The sequence below is a fragment of the Cervus elaphus genome, chromosome 24, assembly GCF_910594005.1.
Source record: "Cervus elaphus chromosome 24, mCerEla1.1, whole genome shotgun sequence".
Classification (NCBI taxonomy): domain Eukaryota; kingdom Metazoa; phylum Chordata; class Mammalia; order Artiodactyla; family Cervidae; genus Cervus; species Cervus elaphus.
Window position 1 is genome coordinate 12,469,478 of NC_057838.1, and position 7,062 is coordinate 12,476,539.

Genomic DNA, 7,062 nt, shown 5'->3' on the forward strand with positions numbered 1-7,062 from the left:
TGAAAACAGAAGCATGGACCTTGGTCAGTATATCCCTCCCCGAAACGGGTGAGGGTGATTCTGGCACGATCAGAAACTCGTGTGAAAATAGCACAGAATCCCAGTTGCAAGAGAAAGAATAACTGAAATAATACCTCTTGGCTCATCTAGACAGTCCCATTATGGAAGCGGATGGGGAAGAAAGTGGGCTAGAGGCTTCTGTAATCACAGAGCAAGTTGCCTCAGTATCTAAAAGGAAATTGACGGATTGCCCTCCCACCGTTATCAATACCTAGGGTTCCTCAGGTGTAATTAGGACGGGAGCTTGTGTGGGGACCCCCAGGCACCTTAAGTCCTGATTGTCTTGAGAGTCAGACCCCTGAGACCTACGCCTCTGGGGGCAGTCTCTCCTCCAGTGTGGTCCTCTGCAGACCGGACGTGGAGCCGGGGGTGGCTTTGATGCCTGAGGGCAATTCCACTTGAGGTGCCCCTCAGTAATAGCAAGCCCATCCCTTTTCACGTGGATCCCTCTGGGTATTTTTCTCAGGCTGTTTAAGAATGGTTTTCATAGCCATTGCAAAGGCTTCCGCCTGTTCCTTTGTCTTTCTCTGCCTTTCTTTCTTTTCCTCATATTCCCTACCATAATAGACTGTCTGAGCCAGTTGTAACAGATTATCTAAAGACTGATTCGGTCCATAAGCCTGTTTTGATAACTTACGGTGAATATCTGGAGCTGACTGAGTGAGAAATTTATCTTTTAAGATCACTTTTCTATCTTCACTTTCAGGATCAATCTCAGTGAATCTGCGAAGGGCTTCTCTCAGTCTGTCTAGGAATTTACCAGGGGCTTCCTTCTCCTCCTGTTCTATGTCTGCCAGTTTGCCATAATCTAAAGGCTTAGAACGCACCTGCCTGAGTCCTTCAAGAATACATCTGACAAAATGACTCTGATCCCATCTTCCTTCGTCTAATTGTAAAACAGTATTGTACTTAAGAGACCCTCCAACTGGCCACCGTTCGCCATCCCTCAGTGGGTACCGTGTCCATGCAGTATCACAGAGGATGGCCAGGTGTGTCTTCTTTAAGCCCTGGGGATCAAATCTATCCCAGTTTTTCAGGATACAGTTCAAAGGAATGAGGTTGGAATTGTTAGCTCCCATCTGTAAGAGAGAAAAAAAGTGACCAGCACCAATTTTTTTTTCTACCAGAGGCGTCCCTCCCTTCTCTAGATGGGGATGTAGACAGACTTTAAACCAAAAGCTTTTCCTTCCTGGTTGGACCTATTCTGACCCTTACCGACACTGGCGTCACACTCATCCCTTCTGGTTCTACCACTAGATGGGGTGGGGATGCACCAGGGGTAGACTTCATGGCATCCCTGACTGACGTCCAGCTCTTCACCATTAAAACCTTGCTTGCCTCTGATGCCATCTGGAGTGCAATCAGAGTAACCTTCCGGAATGCCTCCCAAGCTAAGACCGCTGGGGGAAACATTCGTCACCTGAGTCCCTGTGCACGACCCTGAGTTTATTCCTAACCACAATAAGACCTGTACGAACTTAAAACTGATATGCTCCTTCCAAGTGTCACCACACCAGTGTAAGAGCCTCCTCTGGCCCACTAAGAGCCAGTGTTACCAAAGGGGGGGGGGGGGGGGGGAACCATAGCAGTTGCAATTTGAGTAACCTTTAACCTCAGAGATGCTCTTGGAGTTAGAGCTCCATCTAGCTTCCGAACTTTTGATTCCTAGTGAGGCTAGGCACTTCCTGACTACCAATCCAAGTCTGGGACCTAGGCCACAGGACACAGTAGCAACATAGATCACAAGCCCCTTGAAAGCCTATGATCTGATAGATTAGGTTAGTACTTCTAATTCCCAAAGAGTTATGAAACGGTCAAAGAGACTGAAAAATTTGATCAAGAAAGGAGAGCTCGGTCCACACGCTTTGCCCGTTTCTGGTCGGTTCCCGAAGGAGACATTGGTTGCCTCTTTGCATTGGCAGGTCGGTATAAGCCCCCAACAGGTTTCTGCCATAAGCCGTATGATTTCTGCCATAAGCCGTATGAGGTCGCTGCGGAACCGCAGAGCAGGACTCCTCACTTGCTTCGTGCAGGGTGTTTCATTCATTCACACAAGCACACCATAGAGTTAGTAAAGTACAGCGGAAAACATGTTCACTAGGAGAACAAAGAACTAGAGCTCCAAGCATCCTTACCTTGTCCTGAAGGATCCTGGACGAGCCCCCAAGATGAAAGGTTGTTGCTGAACGATAAGACACCGGGATTCTTGGCCTCCGGAGGAGACAAATTCAATCTGGGGCCAGAGATGAGGCTGGATCGCTCAGAGCTTTTGTGTAATAAAGTTTTATTAAAGTATAAAGGAGATAGGGAAAGCTTCTGACGTAGGTATCAGAAGGGGGCAGAAAGAGTACCCCCCTGGTAGTCTTCAGCTGGATGTTAAATAGTTACTGCTACTGCTGCTAAGTCACTTCAGTCGTGTCCGACTCTGTGCGACCCCATCCCTGGGATTCTCCAGGCAAGAACACTGGAGTGGGTTGCCCTTTCCTCCTCCAATGCATAAAAGTGAAAAGTGAAAGTGAAGTCGCTCAGTCATGTCTGACTCTTCCCAACCCCATGGACTGCAGCCCACCAGGCTCCTCCGTCCATGGGATTTTCCAGGCAAGAGTACTGGAGTGGGGTGCCATTGCCTTCTCCGTATATAGTCACTAGCAGTCTGTTAATGAAAAGAAAGGAATGTCTTAAAACTCAGAATGGTGCCAGGCCCCTCATCCATAAATTGCATTTTGTGATAATCCTGGCACCAGAGGATTCACCCCAGGCCATAAAACGATTGACTTGAATCTTGTAGAAGGGCAGATTACCATACAAATAGTTTCGTTTACATAGATTAGGGGAACAATATCTGAGTATAACTTACTGGTTTGTCAAGTAGGTTCTGAGTCATTTGGTGGAACTTGAAGACAGAGTCTGGGGTACATTAACATAGCTTAAGACAAACATTTCCATAAGAAAAAATGTATTGGTTAACTCAAGGTTTGAGAATAGTTAGCTTCAGGTGAAACCAGGTGTCATGGCAACACAGCATTTTAAGAGAAACCTCCTTTTAAATTTGTATAGAGAAGGAAAAAATATCACTAGTTTGTTTCTTCCTGCTGCTTAAGAGAGATAAAATTGTCTGGCACTTGCAGCCTATTTCCTCCATTTGGAGACCCCTGGCCTTCCTGCCTGTTACCCTCTCAACAGGGACTATTCTACAGCACAGGGAACTATTATAGAGTACAGGGACCTCTACCCAATATTCTGTGATAACCTATATGAGAAAAAATCTAAAAGATAATGACTATATATAACTCAATCACTTTACTGTGCACCTGAAACTATCACTATATTGCAAATCAACTATATGCCAATAAAACGAAAATTTCAAAGTACACAAATGAAACAATTTCTTAATCAGACTTTCATATACTACAAATGCTTATCAAGCACTGGTTGTTCAGAATGTGATCAAAAAAATTTTCCACTGACAGTGGTATCAATTTTGGTCATGAGTTGCATTTTGGCAATAACCATAAATATCAGCCTTTTAAATACGCATACCAATTGACTCAACTGTTCCACTTTGAGGAACTCAAACTTAGAAAATTTCAAAAAGATTTCACTGCATAATTATTTCTCATAGATAAAGACCAAGGAAAACATGAACAGGATTTAATACATCAGTGTCAGTGTATCTTCAAACCACAGTTAAGCAGAATGAGGAAAGAGAATGAGTTAAGTCTATATAAACAGATATGTAAAGACCTTCAGGAGGCTCAGGAGTAAAATTCAAAATTCATAAATGGAAACACAGTTACAAACAGTTATTTTTGCAAAGATTATTGTTTGAGTGACTCCATCTGGAAGAAATGGGAGGGGCTCTGGTTTGGGGTGGATTTGGAAGCTTTATTCTGCAGTACTGAATTTTGCTTAAATATATTTTATATGTACTAATATCTAGCATATATTCAATAATTTATTTAAAATTAAATATTACCCTAAAATGTCATATGTAATGCAAATAACATTGAACAAAAAGGATAATCTGTGTAGCATTAAATATTTTAACTATTATAATAAAAAAGATACAATAAAAGAATATCACTAAAATAAAACTAAGAATGGGATTGTATTGAAAGCAAATCAGAAATTAAATAAAAATTAGTAAAAAAAAAATTAGTGCAACTGTAAAAATTTCATTGAATAATATTATCTTTGATTCCCTACTGCATTTCAGCTTTCTAGATGCAATAATAAAACAGACATTAAAAGGTTATATTTTAGCATATAAACTATTATTAATACACAGACAAGTAGTTATGTTTTTAGTTATAATTATCATAAATCATTTATAGAAATGGAAAGTTCACATCAGATTTATGAAAACTTTAACATTCCAAGGAGACTGGCCCTAACACTGCATTACGTTCTTCACTATGAATAATGCAATTATTTGCTACTTGATAAGACTTATTTTTCTCCAGAGTTTCTTCATAGCACTGGTCAACTCAGAGTTTCTTAGACTGTAAATTAATGGGTTCAACATGGGGCTTATGACTGTATAAAACACGCTCAATGATTTGTCAATGGGGAAGGTCTTAGCAGGTCTTGCATACATGAAAATGCAGGGAAAAAAGAAACAGACAACCACAGTGATGTGGGAACCACAGGTCTGGAGGGCTTTCCGCTTCCCTTCCTGACTCAGGTTCTTCAGAGAGTGCAGGATGACTCCATAGGAGATGAGTAAGAGCAGAAAAAAAATAATGCACATCAGTCCTCCATTAGCCAACACTAAGACACCGATGACATAGGTGTCAGTACAGACGAGTTTCAATAATGGGTGCATGTCACACATGAAGTGATCAATGACATTGGGGCCCAAAATGGGAGCCCATAAACAGTGCTAAGTTGAATAATTGAGTGCAGAAAACCTCCAAAACAGGACACAATCAGCAGCACAACACACACTCTCTGCCTCATGATCACCAAATAGTGCAGGGGCTTGCAGATGGCCACGTAGCGGTCATAGGCCATCACCAGCAGAATAGATATCTCGGATCCACCAAAAAAATGTTCTGTAAATAGCTGGGTCATGCAAGATTCAAAGGATATGGTATTTTTTCCAAGGAGCAAGTCTGAAATCAATCTAGGGGTAATAGAAGAGGAATAAATTAGATCTATAAATGATAAGCAGGCAAGAAAAAAGTACATTGGTGAGTTCAGGGTCTTACTGACAGTTATAGTCAGGACAATGAGCAGATTGCCCACCATAGTAAAAATGTAGAAGAAGAGGAACAGAACAAAAAGGACTTTCTGCTCCTTTGGATTCTGTGTGAGGCCCAGCAAGACAAAGTAAGTTACATTGTTCCTTGGCTCCATTTAGTCTGTACAGGAGCTGACTTCACATATTAGCAGTTCACCTATGAAACAAAAGGAAAACTTATAATGTACTAGGATCTCAACCTTTTATAATCTATTCAATTAAAAGAGTATTGTGGAGTATTTGCATGCAATGTGTCATAAATATTCAGATTACCAAGTTGAATGAGGTATAGTTCCCTACTCTCCATGGTATGATACATAATGAGGATTCAGACAATTTCATGCCCATGTAATAAGAGCCATCTTAAAGGTATTCACACAAAGCCAAGCTTCAGTGTAAAAACATATCAATCAAGTCAGAATCAAGAAAGAAGTTTCAGAGGAGAGAAAGCTTTAGCTGAGTTTTAAAAGAAAAGTGAAAGCCCAAGAGAAGATGAGAAGAAAATTCCTTAAAAGTGTGCATCATTTATGACCTCACAAAGGTGCAATACTTGATATCAATCAAGCTAATTTCCATAGTCAGTATAAGTGGATCAAACTATGACTTGAAGGTCACTGTCCTGAACTGTCTCAAATTACATTGAGAATCCTTAGGACCTTAACCTGAATATTCCTCCTTTTCCTGCACAATAAATGCTGAAGCACTTTAATTTTGTGTCAAGACCCTATCTCTCTACTTATTTTTTAACCCTTATAGGCAACATACAACTATATCTATATTTATATCTACATATCTATATCTATAACTAGATATCAATTTAATACAAATAAAAATAAATTTTAAGGTTTCCACAATATAAAAGGAGTTCCCTGTCTCATTAAATGGTACCCACCTTCCATGTAATTGCTCAGGCAAAATGCTTTAGAATTTTCTTCACTGCTTTATTGCTCTAATTTTATTTATTGGCACACTTGACAAATTCTGCTGTCTCTACTTTCAAAATATAACAAGCTTTACTTCCTTCCTGGCCAACTTCAGTATCTTCCTGCTGTGTCTTTCCACTTTTATTCCTTCCAGGAACAACTTGCTGTCCTCAAGTGGCTTGTATGATTGTGTTTGAATCTTGTTCTGATTATCTTACTTCACTTCTTAAAACTTCTGTAGTGAATTCCAATCATACACTCACAGTTTAATATGTCACACTTAAATTCTTCAGTAAGTACTATAATCCTCATTTCATAGTTGAGAAAACTAAAGCTTAAAGCATCTAATTAATTATCCAAGATCACATATTTTTCAATGGCAAAACCAGAACTAAATCTAAGCTTGACTTATTTCAAAGGAATTTAATTTCTTACATAACAAAAGTCAGACAATTGTGAAGCCTGGCCCCCACTCTTCACTGTTGGTCTTACCTTGTGGAGTCTTGGTCACAATCTGAAGGAAGACTTCTTAAGTTACTCATAAAAACTTCAAATTCTTTATTGATTTAGTATGACAAAAAAGGCAAAAAGATGCAGTATTCCTCCAGGATATATTTTATTTCATTCAGCTGTCTGTCCACTTTCTTCATGAAGTTTTTTGGTTATTCAGAAGATTGTCTTAATTGCAGTATAGATTATTTAAAAGAAATTTCATGGGACACACACATAGACACATGCATATGCACAAAAACAAATATTTACCATGTTAGGACAATTGACTAAAATTATAAAAAAATTCTATGTTGTGAAGGAAGATAATATCTATCTTTTCCCAAG

General features: G+C 39.7%; 1 pseudogene; it reads right to left on the minus strand.

Moving 5' to 3' along the window:
• Nucleotides 1–4,495: 4,495 nt before the first annotated feature.
• Nucleotides 4,496–5,418, minus strand: LOC122683312 (annotated as a pseudogene).
• Between the last annotated feature and the right edge of the window lie 1,644 nt (nucleotides 5,419–7,062).